The sequence below is a fragment of the Aquarana catesbeiana genome, linkage group LG01 (assembly GCF_042186555.1).
Source record: "Aquarana catesbeiana isolate 2022-GZ linkage group LG01, ASM4218655v1, whole genome shotgun sequence".
Taxonomy (NCBI): Eukaryota; Metazoa; Chordata; class Amphibia; order Anura; family Ranidae; genus Aquarana; species Aquarana catesbeiana.
In genome coordinates, this window is record NC_133324.1 from 321,586,542 (window position 1) to 321,603,539 (window position 16,998).

Sequence of the window (16,998 nt, forward strand, 5' to 3'; positions counted from 1 at the left end):
ATTGGGCACATAGATGTATCACTATTGATTATACATTTGTATTAATAGCGCTGCACTGTTTTTGTTATTTTGTATTCATTTATGTGGAGTGAAAGCACTTGTTAGTGGCAGCAACTATTTCCATGATTAATTTAGGATTTTGCACTATTATATTTGATTGCGCAGATTGATATTTATTTCACATACCTGACAACAAAATGTACTCCTTACTCCTACAACCTACCTATCACCGAGTTTGAAACTAGCTTGCAGTTCCATTTGCAATTAACGTTGCCTGCTTATGGTGTATTTCCAAGTTTGCACCCATATTGGGATAACACATATTTTATATTAATTATACATCCCCATTCACATAGCATTACTAAAAAAAAAAAAAAGAGGCAGCCTACGTTTTTTAGATGCTCTTTTCTGGAAAATACAGAGAAGGGACAATCCTACTTAATTCTCTTTGTGTATGAGTATGAGTACTGGGGAGCTCTGGTTGCCCTAAATAACCCTATTTGTACTGTACAGGCAGACCTCATCTCATTAGTTCCTAACAAAGGGTAAAATATTTAGAAGCTGGCCTCCTACATTGTATGTTAATGAGAACTGGATTCTGCCTTTCCCCAGCCTTTCTGTTGGGACTATACTTGTTGAGAAATGCTTGTAGACAGCCAGGAAGCTTCTGAAAAGTTAGAAATATAGAGACATCAAGAATAAGATATGCTGTGTGAATGGGAACACATAACAAACATACAGTGGGCTTTCCCAAATTTATAAGTGGAAATGCATTTTAAATCTCAATGATAACATCTCTTTTACTCCCTCAGTTGAGCGCAACTTCCTGAGACCCCTAACCCTTTTTAAGAAACTTTTTTCTTCCTTGGATTGCCCACTACCGCCGCACAGAAAGCAAAATCCTTTATCCTCACCCAGCTGTTTTTTAATTCATTGTGGGCACCAAAAAAAAATTAACTACAAAAAATTCTTGGAATATAGAGATTTGTAAATCAGCTACTAAATGGAGACATTCTAGTCAACTGGTAAGATAAAATATAAGTTGAATCGGGAGTATGTTGTTTTCAGTGATTCAGCCAACTCATAAGCTTGCATCGTGAGATGGAGCAGTTAATCATAACCATTTTATAGCACAGTGAAGCAGCAGAGTCAGTAAATGTAATGATTAAATATGTCAGCTCTCACATATGTAAATAATTATATATTATACATGGAAACAAGAATTTTAAAGCACTAACACATAACAATAAGATTATTTATATAAGCTGATCTCTTTTAAATGAATATCTAAAAATCACTGAAAAGACTATACATTTCTATTAATGCATAAATTAGCCCAATGCAAAAAGGTCACCCAGAAGGGGTAGAATGAGGAGGAGCACTCAGTGGTATGTAATGCAGAGTGAGTAATGCAAAGTTCAGTAGTATGTAACAGAGAGTGCAGGGGTCAGAGGTAAATAGCACATAGTACACTGGTCAGAATTAAATAATACAGAGTGCAGACCACAGAGTACAGTAGTAAGTAATGCAAAGTAAGGTTACCATTTTCCCCATTTCCTGGGACAATGCCTGTTTTGAGGGGCTTTCCCCTGGAAATGAGAGCCCCCGGCATGTCACTGGCTGCAGGGCAAAATGGTACTGCCGGTGGCTGTAGCCAATTGCGCATGTGCGTTAATACTCATTGGGCAGACCAGTTTTCCTTTTTCAGATTATGGCTATGGAGTCTAACAGCACCATTTCGGGGTGGCTGAGGCATTGCTTCAAGGATCCCGAACAGGCTTCCCTCTCAACATAACTTCTCCGCTGGCTATGAAGGGCTGTCAGATCTTCATTGGCTTGTGACATGATATTGTAAATCCTGTGAGCACATTGTTGTCATTATCTTGTTAATTTTTATTGTTTCTTACTCCAGACTTCTGCTATCTGTGCGTTACTTACTCCTGACTTCTGCACTTTGTACGTTACTAACTCCTGATCCCTGAACTCTGTACTTTACTTACTCTTGAACCTTGCACTCTGTACATTTTGCACTCCTAACTCCTGATCACTGTGTGATATGCACTTCTATCCCCTGTACTCTGTGCATTATGCACTCCTGACTTTTGTACACCGTGCCTTACACACTCCTTACCCCATGCACTCTGTGCTTTACACACTCTTAAGCCAGAGCAGAGTAGGCTTAGGTTTTAAATAACCATGCCCATTTAAGCCCCTCCCTCTGTTACCACAATCTGATCACCCCCACATTTTACCACAACATGCTCTATGCTTCACACAACTTGCATTTTGTCTTTATATCTTGAATTTTTGCTTCTTGTTTCAAAAGTCTGTGACCAATTGCTTTAGGATGTGTTAAAATCAGGGGTGGGGTTTTGTGGGTGTGGCCATACATGGTCATTAGGGTGTCCTCAAATTTCATTTGAAAAGCTAGTAACCTTAATGCTGAGTCCAGAGATCAGTAGTAAGAAATGTAGAGTGCAGTGGTCAGAAGTATGTACAGTAACTCAGAGCACAGAGGTAAGCCGTAACACAGAGTGCTCAGGAGTATGTCATGAAGGGTTCAGAGCTCAGCAGTTTGTAATGCAAAGTGTAGGGGTCAGGAGTAAGTAATGTACAATGTGTTCAGTAATATGTAACGCAGTAGTAAGCAGAGTGTAGAGGTCGGGAGTACATAACATAAAGTGCAGGGGTCAAGAGTCATTAACGCTTAGTGCAGAAGACAGTAGTATGCAATGTAGAGTGCAGAGGTTACAAGTACACACTCATCTGCTTTTTAGGCATCAGAAAACTGTTGATCCCTCTGTAATACTACCAGCCCAGCACTGAGGACATGTCATTCTTTCCAGAACCTTTGTAAAGCCTTCTTCCCCCTTGGCACTGAGCCCTTGCTGCCCTATCACTCACTCCTAGCCTGTAGGGACCTGTTCTTCAGCATGTCACCCTGGGCACATCAGACCCCCTATTGCTGCTTTAGCACAGATGCATCATGTGGTTTGGCATGACTGGCTGGGCAGAACTTCACACATGCAGTTTGCTCTGACTTAAGAGGCTATAGGTGGTTTCAAGAGTTGGTGGCATAGTGCAGTCATGCTGAAAGCTGAGAGATAAGAAAAGTCTTCCTCAGTGTAGCGCTGCACTGTGTTATGATATATAGTTAAAGTGTAAGCTCAACTTTTCACCAAAAAAAAAGTGAACAAACTCCAAATATCCTAGCACTCCAGACTAAGGGGTGCCAAGCAATCAGCAGTGTATATTTCATAAAGATGCTTTTTAGAAGAAGATATGTGTAGCTTGATAACTTGTAAGTTCCCAAACTCTAAAAATAATTATTTACCAAGAGGACATTTATGCCGCGTACACACGACTGGACCTTTCGGCATCAAAGGTCCAACGGAACCTTCATTGGACCTTCATCGGACCTTTTCTGTCTAAAATTCCGACGGACCTAGAAATAGAACATGTTTCAAATCTTTCCGAGGGACTCGAAAAATCAGTTCGTCTGTATGCTAGTCCGAAGGACTAAAAACAACGCAAGGGCAGCTATTGGCTACTGGCTATGAACTTCCTTATTCTAGTCCGGTCGTACGTCATAGCGTTCGAAACGAACAGACTTTGGTATGATTGTCTGTAGGCAAGTCTGTTTCGTTGGAACTCCATTGGGACTCCGTCGAAAAGTCCTTCGAGAAGTCCGCTTGTGCGTACACAGCATAATTTGTACTTTTTAACAATAACTGGACACTGACTGGTTCTGAAAAAGTGTGTTACTTTGTCTAATTAATGAATCACTACATGCCTAAACAATCTATTCCAGATGATAGGTTCGCCTTATGTAAAGTAAGCAAAATTACTAAGAATAAATTAAGCCTGGTGATCAAACATAATAGCCACACAGTGCCAAAATTGTATGAAAACAAATGCTTACTATGCGTAGGATATTCATTTTGAGCAAACGTTATCCTAAACACGGTTTTCAAATACCTATAATACATATCCTGTACATACATAAATGAATGAAATAATTAATACTCAAACATTCCCTTTAATACTGAGATAAACATATCTAACTTCTGGCATTATACAAGACAATGATGTGCAGTGTCCTCTGACCTTAAATCTCTCTCTGCTGATCGGATCCTACATTATTTAAACCTATAAAGAGCTGTTTGATCCCATAATCCTATTTTTGTTGCCGTTCTGGGATTTCATCCAAATATTGTTTTAATTCATTCTCTTTTTGAAATCATGCATGGCGCTACCTCCGGGTAAGAAGGCTCAGTAACAAACTCATCTGCACTATCTCCAAGACAACTCTAATACCGGCAAAAGTCTCTTTAGTTACTTTAAGATTAAGTGACTGTATGCTGAGCATATAGAAGTAGATACAAGGGACAAGGGCAGATCTCTATTATCTTTGCATCCTAGTGATCTGTCTGATTTAACAGTGAGTGGCGACTAGACACTCTGACCCCAGTGTAAATACAACAGGTAGAGGAATGCCCCAAGCTTTAAGCTGAATGATCCAATAGCCATGGAATCTATGGAGCCTTTCATCTTCTACAAACATTTTAAAAACTTCGGAAGCTGAAATTTATCATACAGGAAAATCCCCATAGGTGATATGATTTACCTCCAGGAGATACATCATGTCATTCAGCAGCAGTGCAGACAGAGATCCACCCTCTCCCTTTTTTATAGATGTATACACAGAGATATAGTGATAATACATCATACACATCCCTATCCCATTACACGTCCCTTCCTGTCCTCTAACATGTATTAACGTTATTTGCATCAGTTTCTAACTATCCATTAGGTGAGTGCAATTAAACACAAGCTTCGCTATGGTCAAATGATACCTGGGCAGTGCACATGGTATAAAAAGTGCAGTCTTTAGAATCAAAGGATAATCTTGAATCTGCCTTTTTTTTCCATTTAAAAGGAGTGTTGAATTTGATCGTTATTTGTGCACCTCACATTCAGTTGTTTAATTTCACTTTTTTCAATGTCTTTCTCTTTCTATGGAAAAAAAAAAAGCTAATGAGAGGCCATCTTTTAGCACAAGAACGGGTTCAGAATAGTTGATTGGAGCTTCTGTAGGCATTAAAGTGTTACTAAACCCAGGACCCTGCATTCACTATATCTGGTCTCCCACAGTACACAGAACATGGAAATGCAATTATTTTAGTAAATATAAATTGCTAAAAATGTTTCTCATCAGAAGTATACGATATATCAGTCTAGTGACTTCTATCATTGTCTGGTTAAAGCTTGTAGGGGGAGTTTTCATACTGCACTGGCCGTCCTATCAGGATGCAGGACCCCTGTCTGGATAGTGCTGATCACATGCATGCTCCCAAGAAAAAAAAAAACTCTTTAGCAATACACACCAAACAGGGCATGCGCAGCCTGACTCCATTTAATCTGTCTTATCCGGACATGTTTTGGAGACAATGCAAGAAGGGGGAGGATCTGTGCATACAGGATTAAACAGACTTTTCATACAATGCACAGGATTAACCCTTTAGGTTCCACAGTGAGTATAACAATCATGCTTTACTGCATATACACACTGATTTTACTGTTGTGGGTTTAGTAACACTTAAGCCCCATACACGCAATCGGACTTTCCGACAACAAAACCGCGGAATTTTGTTCAAAGGGTGTTGGCTCCAACTTGTCTTGCATATGGCCACACAAATGTTGGCCAACAATTACAAGCGTAGTGACGTACAATGTGATATGTCCATTATGAACGCTAGTTTTACAAGACCGAGCACTTCTGAGCATGCGTGTACTTTGGACTTTTGTCCGACTGACTTGTGTACACACGATCGAAAAGTCCGACAACACACATTTGTTGGCGGAAAATTTGAGAATATGCTAGCCAACATTTGTTGGCGGAAAGTCCAACAACAGTTGTCCGATGGAGCATACACACGGTCGGATTTACCGCCAACAGCCTGACATCCAACATTTCCCGTCAGAAAAATCTGATCGTGTGTACGGGGCTTCAGGCTCTGTGTGCACTAGTGTTTTTTTAAGCTCCTAGAAGCTGTTATTAGCATTTTTTCCCTGCTCCTAGAAGCTAAATAGTGTTATCTATAAAAAAGGGAAAGGGTGGATCTCTGTCTGCACTGCTGCTGAATGACATGATGTATCTCCTGGAGGTATCCTATGTGCCCATGCACACTACTTTAGGCTGTTAGCATTTTTTGAGCTTCAGCTTCTAGGAGCAGAAAAAAATAAATAGTTTTTGTAGAGTCTCTTTTCCAGCAGAAAAATGTTCATAACTGCTCCTTGACTGCTCCTAACTGCTACTAAAATGCTACTAACATCTTTTTTTTTAGCCTTTTCTTTTTTTTTTCTTCATGTGCTGCAAAAAGCCAATAAAATGCCAATGCTCCTAACTGCTCCTAAAAGCTTCCAAAAGCTATTAAAATGCTACTAGAAGTTGGCACAAAAATGCTACTATTATTGCGTTTTTCTGGCATTTTTTTTAAGCTTATAGTGTGCATGGAGCCTTAAAGAGCCATTTCAGACCCACTGCACCCTTAAAAAAACAATCAAAAACACCCTAATTTTACCTTCCCTGTTGAATCTAATGCATTTCACTAATCTCCTAATTTTCCCTACCTATTATAGCAGGCTATTGTGTATCTGTATGGGTATGCCAGTCATATGTCAGGGGTATTTTATTCTGACTGATGTATAACCTCAATGATGCTAAACCCTTTTGGACATCAGTGCAAAAGGGGAACTATAGTTAAAAATGATCTCAGTGTTAAAACTCCTGAACATACAAATAAATGCCTTACAGGTTACAAAAAACTTGCGAATAGATAGCCCAATTATTTACTAAACAACCCATAATGGTGCTTGCACCAGTTTAATAAAAGTGTAGGAGGAAAGCATTATTTAACACTTTTTATTGTCAGCCAGTGTGACATAGGGCTATGCTAGATCATTGCATCAGAAGGTTAAACAAGCTTTGAACTTAATTCTCACAGCCAAGCTCTGAACTAACTGTAAAACTGATGTCAGAGGCTGTCAGTGTGCTCAATCACTTTTACAATTGTATAAATGGAAGCTTTGCCTTCCCTGATTCCACTCCTGTGCTCAGTAACACAATCCTCTCACCATTAATACATTAAGCAGTACATTTTTTGCATTGTGACTACAATACAAATCGGGGCCATTTAGAGGCACAATCGGGGCCATGTCACACACACTTAAAATAAAAAAAAAAGCATAACTATGTAATTTGTATTACACACAAATTAAACCCCCTACCATACCTTACCCCTACCCCTAGAAAAAATCTAACCCCTTATTTAAACATACAGTTAAACTTAAAGCTGAACAACCAGGCAAACATCCTCATACTGTAAACAGAATAAATACATATAGAGATGTTTTAAATGCTAAAGCTTTTTTTTCTGTCTATTCAGTCCTATGATTTCTCAACTCTGCCATGCAGCACAACCCTGTTTGGTAGGGAAGAAGGCCTGATTTTTCTATACTTTAAAATGTTACTAACCCCAGGACCCTGCATTCTCTATATATCTGGTCTCCCACAGTATACAGAACATGGAAATGCAATTATTTTAGTAAATATAAGCTGCTAAACACCTTTTCTCATCAGCAGTATATAGCAGTCGTAGGACCTCTATCAGTGTCTGGTTAAAGCTTAAAGGAGGAGTTTTCATTCTACTCTGACTGTCCTAGGAGGCTGCAGGACCCCTGACCCTCTGTGTGGGCAGTGCTGATTTGCCCTGTGCCGATCACATGCACCCTCACAAGAAAAAAAAAATCCTTTCTACAAATACACACCAAACTGATCATGAGCAGAGTGCCCCCAAAATTCGGTTCTAACAGGGGATGGATTGGGGACAGTGGAAGAAGGGGGGTCACAGAAGACAGGATCAAAAATCTTTTTACACAATGTAGAGGATTAACCCCTTAGGTTCCACAATGAGTATAACAAGCATGTCTTACTGCATATACAAACTGATTTTACTGTAGTAACTTTTATCTTGCCCGTGCCCTAGCCTGATAGGCCTGTTTTCATAGGTTTAGGGCTGGCAGTTACACTCCTAGTGAGTTTGAGCTCTTTTCAGTGTCAAGAGGTCAGAGACTTGACTTGTGACTCAGGAAACACTTTGTCAACACAGTCACAGTCACTGGAGGGGAACTCCACATATAAATGTAACAGTCTTTCCAGTATCAACCCAAAACTTTTACAGCTTATTGGCACAACACCGTCCATGCCATACGGCAAACATTTTCATCTTTAGCAGATAACTTTGGTGCTCAATTAGTTCCAAGAGTGTACAAAAATATAGCCTGAACTTGTCTTTCCATAATGGTACACTGCTACCAATAGTTTCTCTACTGTAGAGAACACCTGCTCCAACAAGGGGGACCCCAATTAGGCTATTTACATAATGCCACATAGTCCAATTTTCTGCCCACTATTGGAGATCCCACCTCACCCTACCCACCTCTCTATTTTGCACACACTTCATCTTTTCTTACTTCTGGCCACCTGTCTATTTATATCATATCCTCAGGGGCCTAAAATGGCGAGCCTGTTAATCAGCAATGAAAATGCCAGATCTGCCCTAAAAGGGTCCTACATACCTTTGACTGGACCAAGAAGCAGCAGATTTGTTCTTTCCTCCTATCAGTATGCCCCTTGCTAACACATAAGCACTGCAGCACAAGTGCCTTTACCTTAGGATGAATAAGTCTAAATCTAATCTAAAAGTGGAAGTCAAAGCACCAGATTAAAGCATTTAGTAGAGAAACCTCGATACATATATTTAACCCTTTTTACTTCTAGAAAGCAGAGACACTGGAGAATAAAATGGTGGCAGTTACAATTTTTTATTTCACATTATATTAGCGCAATGCCTGCCATGGACATCCCAGGTGTTCAGGAGGAGCAGTAGAGATCGGGATAAATTTGATATTGGCAGGAGTCAGGCAGAGGGCCTCCCAAATTACTTCTAGTAAAAAGATGACAGCCCACTGAAGGAACGCAAACACGCTCTCAGCAATATAGGTGTGCTTATAGATCCCTGCTGCTGCCAACGTAATCTTCATTTTGGAGGCAGTGCAAAGGTTATGACCTTCTCATATGAGAATGCATTGTAGGAGTAACATAGCATTTTTTTTTTAAGTCAGGTCTCACACTATCTTGCTACCTGGTTCAACTCTGCAGTCTAGAAAGAGGGATCACTGTAGAGGTTCTAGTTGATAAGATGTGACGTAGCCACATGGCACTAGGAAGAGAGTTGCCCTGCAAAACACATAGGCATAGCATGCTGATTAGTGATGGGTTCTGCAAATCTTGTTCGAAATTGGGCAAACACAAAAATACTGTACAGGGGAATGTATAGTTTTCATGAACAGCCCCAGTGACAACTTACTCAGGCAGCACATACTGTATTTGGCTGCAGAATTGTAACATTAGCTTGGCTTACATACAGCAGAGGTATTCCAATATGAATCATTTCAGTTTGAAAAAAAGGATTTCTTTTGAGGTAACTGTAGCAGCAATACATGCTATTTCATCAAATGTAATAATTAGCATGTGGGCAGGTGCATTCTGTATTCTCCTCTGCGGGTGGCGCTCGTTCACAGCGGCAATGCAGATGGGAGAGGTAGTTGAGAGAAACTGTGTTTCTCTATGATTTCCTCCTTCACTCAGGCAGTGATCCGGTTGGATGCACATGCCCCATGTGACCCTGGCGGCAATCTTAGCTTACGCACAGTCTATATAATACTTTGTCCCCTGGGTTTGGTGCACTTTATGCTAGTGGACAAGTTGGGGACAGGTTCCCTGCCTGTCAGGAACAGTGGCAGTGACAGGGAAAGGTTCTGGTAGAGTACGGAGCAAGCAGGGATCATGTCTACCTCTTCAGGAAGCTTCCCATTTGGGTTGGACTGGCCAGGCCGCACTTCACCCCTTATGGTAGACGTTATCAGCATTCCTTAATCTTATGACCGTTGTCTATTCGCTTTTTGGTCGTAAGTAGCACCAGATGGGTAAGCCTCTCGCTGGGCCTGTTTGTACTGTTGATCTACTGTTTCAATACAACATTTTTCTGCAAATCAGGACTCTGAGAGTGCACTGCCTACTGCACCACTCTGCACCTATCCAAGACTTAGCAGCAATCAGCAGGATATGCCTCTCTCTACAAGTGCGAACGAAGGAGCAGGGACCATCATGGCACTATTAGGAGTGGCCTTGGCCCTGGTGACAAATTTTAATTTGTCCAATATCTCCCTGTCTGCGTGGATGGAGAGACTGGAGAGTTCTAAGTGCCTGTATCAGGTTACTGTCTAGCTGATCAGGAGGCTGGCCTTTACCTCCCTGGAGGATGACACCCGTCGAGTGGTGATGGTGCTACCGAAGGATGAACAGGCTTACCTGGAACGAATTGTAGCACTCCTGGAGGGCCTGTTCAGAGAGAATGTGACAGTTCCAGAGTTAAGGCAGAGGTTCTTAATTTGTAGGTAACAAGAGGATGAGAGCCTCACCCACTTTGCGGTAGCCCTCCAGAATCCATGGAAACATCTAGAAAAATGGATGTACACAGCTGCCCCAATATAACCGCCACAGTTAAACTAGTGACTCCTGGGGGTGAGGGACGAACCCAGGGACCGTCAACACAAGGTCCTGTAGCACTCTCTAGTGTAGAGTGCTAGGTAGTGTAAATACGTTTTTTGTAGTGTAGATAAATTTAGGCTTGGCTGGCAGCCAAGCCTGTGTGTTTTGAGTCTGGGTCAAGGTGAGTGACTCAGGGAGGCTGGATGACTTATCAGGCAGCACCTCTCTTACCCACCTACTTACTGGAACTTTGGAGAAACTTCCAGAAGAATGGGAGGGAGGTTAGGAGGAGCTGCCTGAAGTGTTGATGAGGGCCCTAACCAATCACCGGCCAAATGAGCTGGCGGGGGGGCGCCTAAATACTGGCTGGTGAGTAAGACCGTCAGAGAGGACTGAGAGGCAGTCTGAGAGGACTTAGGAGTGGCAGTCTGGGATGGCTGTAGAGTCAGCCTAGGTGGACTGTGAAAGATTAGCAAGGGGGGCTAGTGAAAGAGGCAGTTGCAGCCAGGTGGGCTGGTAGTGCCTGAAGAGGTGGTGCTGGGATTAGTAGCCACAGGAAGGTAGCTGGACACTGGGACTTTTCTACAAACCAAAGGAGCCCACGGTCCCTGCCTGTATTGGGCTTTTGCTGGATCTGACAGAGTGCCCTGTCATATCCCACCTAAACAGTCCAGCTGGGCCTGAGTGTTTCTGTAAGCAAGTGAAGTGACCTGTACATAGAAAGTGTATATAGTAGAGTGTCTTTGAAAAGACTTTGTTCCAGTCAGGTGGGCATCCCATAACACCCCTATCCCCATCCAAGTTCAATACCCCTAATAAAAATACAAAAACAAAGCTGCATGGACGGTTTCCTGTCTCAGTGAGTCTGTGGAAAATTAGTTGTGCCTGGCTGTGCAGGGCGGGGGATCCCTATTCACCAGTAGCTCCTACTGGGGATGCTCTACAGTCCCTTCAGACCAGAGGCTATGACCGCACCAAGCCCAGTGAGTAACATCCTAGCCAGTGATCAAGAGGTCCCATGCCTGATCGATATGGGATCTGACATCGCTGTCATGGAGTACAAGCTCTATGACCAGTGGCTCGGGAGCGGCTACTGGCAAGTGCCAGCAAAGGAACAAGACCGAGAGAAGACTGCCTTTATCACTCTCCTAGGACTATTCAAATTTAATCACATGCCCTTCGGACTGAGTAATGCCCTCAGTACGTTTCAGCACTTGATGCAAAGGGGTCTGGGAGATTTCAATTTTTAAACTGTGTTAGTCTACCTTGATGAAATCATGATTTTCCCCAAAACATTTGTGGACCATATCCACATCTGGACCGTGTGTTGGTAAACAACACTAAATACATAAGAGGCAGCAAACTGAAACCCAAGTGGGAGCGTACCCCTTATCTGGTAGGGACAGAGCCCTTTCTTCCAACCCCAGTGTTCGATGTGGTTTCAGAGGGTCCCAACCCTATTAAGAGGTGACTCCATCGCAACCTTCTAAAACCCTGCATGCTGAGTGGTGATTGCTCCACCAAGCCTGCCGGAGATACAGAAGAACAAGACTATGTGGATATTGTACCAGTACAAGAAGCAAGAAGTCCCCGCTGAATGGTAACTGACTCCTCTCATACTGGAGCCTCTGGCCCCTGCAGATCTTGAAGAAGGAAGCCCTATTACAGTACCTATGGACAGTCCAGAAGCCCCTGTGGACCCTGTTGACTTCCTGGACTCTTCTGAGAACTCAGGGGGTTATTGTTGTCCCCCAACAGCCTGAAGTGTCAGAGTAGACAACTCCTTGCAAAGTATTCTGATTATGTTGTTTGAAGTTTCTCTGTTAATATAGTATTGTGTTTTTATTACATTCTTTTTTATTCTGTTTGATGCAGAGGACAGCATCTGTGAAAAGGGGGGGGGGGGGGGCAGGAGGGGGACGGGTTTTGGCAGGTGCTGTCTACATTCTCCTCTGTCTGCAGGTGGTGCTCATCCATAGTGGCAATGCAGATGGGAGAGGTAGTTGAAAACGTTGTTTTTCTATGATTTCATCGATCACGTGGGCAGTGATCTGTTGGATGCACATGCCCCATGTGACTCTGGCAGCCATCATAGGTCAGGCAGAGTCAATTTAAGACTCTGACCTCTGAGTTTGGCACACTTTATGTGAGTGGACAGGTTAGGGACATGTTCCCCATCTGTCAGGGACAGTGGCAGCAGTAGGGAAAGTTCTAGTGGAGTAGGGAGAGAGTAGGGGATGCTTCCCATTTGGGTTGGAATGGCCAGGCCTCACTTCGTTCCTTATGGCAGACGCTGTCAGCAATTCTGTATTAAATTGACATCTTAATAGAAACGTATATTTGGTGGAAGTATTGATAAGTTTGATATTGGTGAGTTTGATAAAATGAACTAACATAGAAGGATAAAAGTAGTTAGTAGCCGGATCATGAAATATGTTTCTGATTCTTTAGGGACTAATTACGCAGAATCCCAACGAGCCACTTAGACTTGTACTACTGGGAATGGTAATATTATAGGGAAAAGGTATAGCGTAGGAACCGGGGAAGAGGGATAGGGAAGAGGGATAGGGAAGGGGAAGGGGAGGGAAAGGGAGAAGAGAAAAGAGAAAAAAAAAAGGGGGGGGTGGTGGTTCCCTTGTGCCCTTTTCCGTAAATCTCAACAAGATGGAATAATATGAACTATCAAATCATCCTATATCTCTAAGGATATCTGATAAACAGCAAGTATTAAAGAAAGGAGTAAGGAAAAATGAGAAGAAGACAGCCAGAGGTAAATTAGGATGAAGATATATATCTTATCCATGGGTCCCATATTACGTCAAATTTCTTAGTAGTGCTGCCGAGAATACAGGTGAGTCTATCATTAACCATAATCCAGTTAAGCTTATTCTTTACAGAGTCAAGAGGAACCACCGACTGCTTCCAATATTTAGCAATGGTTATTCTGGCAGCCAAAAATATGTATATAATTAGTTTCACCGATTTTTTAGGGACTTCTTCTTTAGGAAGCTTTTGGAAAAGTGCAGTTTCCGTGGTTCTACGGATATTAATCCCGGTTACAGAGTTCACTGGGTTGAATACACGAATTCAAAATCTAGTGATATTTGGACACTGCCACCAAATGTGGCACATCGTACCCACCTGGCCACACCGTCTAAAGCACATGGGGGATGTAGATGGGTGCATCTTAGCGACCCTGGTTTGTACTAAATACCAGCGAAGAAGGGTTTTATAATTAGCTTCAATTAGTGTTGTATTAATGGATACTTTACATGAAGCATAAGCCATATCTTGCCAGTCAGGTAAATCAAAAATGGTATTCAAATCCCGTTCCCATTGAATCATGTAAGGGAGTTTAGTATTCAGATCAGTAAGAGTGGCCTATACCATAGATATTCATCCCCGTAGAAGGCCCTTAGTTTGGCAAGATAATTCAAAATTTGTAAGTGTAAGAGGTCTGTAAATATTTTATTATATCTTTTCATGTGACAACACTGAAGAAATGACGCCTTGCTACAATGTAAAGTAGTGAGTGTACAGATTGTATAACAGTGTGCATTTGTTGTCCCCTCAAAACTCAACACAGCCATTAATGTCTAAATCACTGGCAACAAAAGTAAGTACACCCCTAAGTGAAAATGTCCAAATTGGGCCCAAAGTGTAATTATTTTGCCTGGCCACCATTATTTTCCAGCACTGCCTTAACCCTCTTGGGCATGGAGTTCACCAGAGCTTCACAGGTTGCCAGTGGAGTCCTCTTCCACTCCTCCATGACGACATCATGGAGCTGGTGGATGTTAGAGACCTTGCGTCCCTCCACAATGCCCCACAGATGCTCAACAGGGTTTAGGTCTGAAGACATGCTTGGCCAGTCCATCACCTTACCCTCAGCTTATTTGGCAAGGCAGTGGTCATCTTGGAGGTGTGTTTGGGGTCGTTATCATGCTGGAATACTGCCCTGCGGCCCAGTCTCTGAAGGGAGGGGATCATGCTCTGCTTCAGTATGTCACAGTGCATGTTGGCATTCATGGTTCCCTCAATGAACTGTAGCTCCCCAGTGCCGGCAGCATTCATGCAGCACCAGACCATGACACGCCCACCACCATGCTTGACTGTAGGCAAGACACAATTGTCTTTGTACTCCTCACCTGGTTGCCGCCACATACGCTTGACACCATCTAAAACAAAAAAGTTTATCTTGATCTCATCAGACCACAGGACATGGTTCCAGTAATCCATGTCCTTAGTCTGCTTGTCTTCAGCAAACTGTTTGCGGGCTTTCTTGTGCATCTTCTTGAGAAGAGGCTTCCTTCTGGGATGACAGCCATGCAGACCAATTTGATGCAGTCTGCGGCATATGGTCTGACCACTGAGAGGCTGACCCCCCAACCCTTCAACCTCTGCAGCAATGCTGACAGCACTCATTTGTCTATTTCCCAAAGACAACCTCTGGATATGACACTGAGCACGTGCACTTAACCTCTTTGGTCGATCATGATGAGGACTGTTCTGTTAAACTGCTGTATGGTCTTGGTCACCGTGCTGCAGCTCAGTTTCAGGGTCTTGGCAATCTTTTTAGCTTAGGTCATCATTATGTAGAGCAACAATTCTTTTTTCAGATCCTCAGAGAGTTCTTTGCCATGAGGTGCCATGTTGAACTTCTAGTGACCAGTATGAGAGAGTGAGAGCGGTAACACCAAATTTATTACACCTGCTCCCGATTCACACCTGAGACCTTGTAACACCAACGAGTCACAAAAAAAGGAAAATGGCTAATTGATGGCTGTGCCTTGAGTTAGTTTGAGGGAACAGCAAGTTTAAACTGTTATACAAGTTGTACACTCACTACTTTACATTGTTGTAAAGTGTAATTTCTTCAGTGTTGTCACGTGAAAAGATATAATAAATTATTTACAAAAATGTGAGGGGTGTACTCACTTTTGTGAGATACTGTAAATAGGCTTCTTCACTTTTATCTGTATTGCAACATATTGATTTTTACCTAAATACATTTGCCAACACTGTTTTATTTTATATCTCTGTGACTTGTTTGTGGCATATATAGAATGTAACAGGATATGCTAAATTATACTTTGTACAATACATACACAGTCTAGGACTTGCAGATAAAGACTTTCCACCCAGTGGTCATAAATGGCAATACAGCTTTCTTTGCTTTTTTTACATTTTGAAAAATATTTCTTGATCCTGAAAATGAATGGTACCTGTGTATTTTATATATGGAGTTCTGACGGTCTGAGTTCTCCCTGTGTTTGTTTCGCTTTCATAAGCCTATTGAGCTGGTATGTTTTATTCAGTTGTAAAGGCATACACTCAGGGCAACTATTGCATACTATTCTAAAGACGCTATAACATTTCATAAAATGCTTCATTGTCCTATTGTCTGTAGTCCTCTACACTGTCTAATAACATGTGTAGTGACAAACCATAATACTTTCACAGATGTGATTATTAGCTTTAATGCTGATATTTGGATCTTGGCAGTTTGTAATTGTAAATTATCTATCAATGACTACCAACACATCTTAGAACTTGTAATTGCTGGAATCGAGTTAGTACTTCACACCATATCTCCCAACTTTCTGAGATAGGAATGAGGGACACTTATTAGCAAAAGTATGTGGACATTCAGCCCCGGACCATTTGGCTGCCCAAAGACCAGAGCGTTTTTTGCCATTTGGCACTGCGTTGCTTTAACTGACAATAGCGTGGTCATGCGACGCTGTAACCAAACAAAATTGACGTCCTTTTTTTCCCAAAAATAGAGCTTTCTTTTGGTGGTATTTGATCACCTCTGTGCGCTATAAACAAAAAACCGACAATTTTGAAAAAACGCAGTATTTTTTTCCTTTTTGCTATAATAAATATCCCCCAAAAATATATAAAAAAACAATTTTTTTCCTCAGTTTAGGCCGATATGTTTTCTTCTACATATTTTTGGTAAAAAAAAATCGCAATAAGCGTATCTTGATTGGTTTGCGCAAAATTTATATCGTCTACAAAATAGGGGATAGTTTTATGGCATTTTTATTTTTATTTATTAGTAATATCTGCGATCTGTGATTTTTATTGGGACTGCGACATTATGGTGGACACATCAGACATTTTTGACACATTTTTGGGACCATTGCCATTTATATAGCGATCAGTGCGATTAAAAATGCATTGATTACTGTGTAAATGACACTGGCAGTGAAGGGGTTAACCACTAGGGGGCAGTGAAGGGGTTAAGTGTGTCCTAGGGAGTGATTCTAACTGTGAGTGGGCTGAGCTTGAACACACAGGACAGTGATCACTGCTCTTGATCACAGAGAGCAGTAGATCACTGTCCTGTCACTAGGCAGAACGGGGAATGCTTTGTT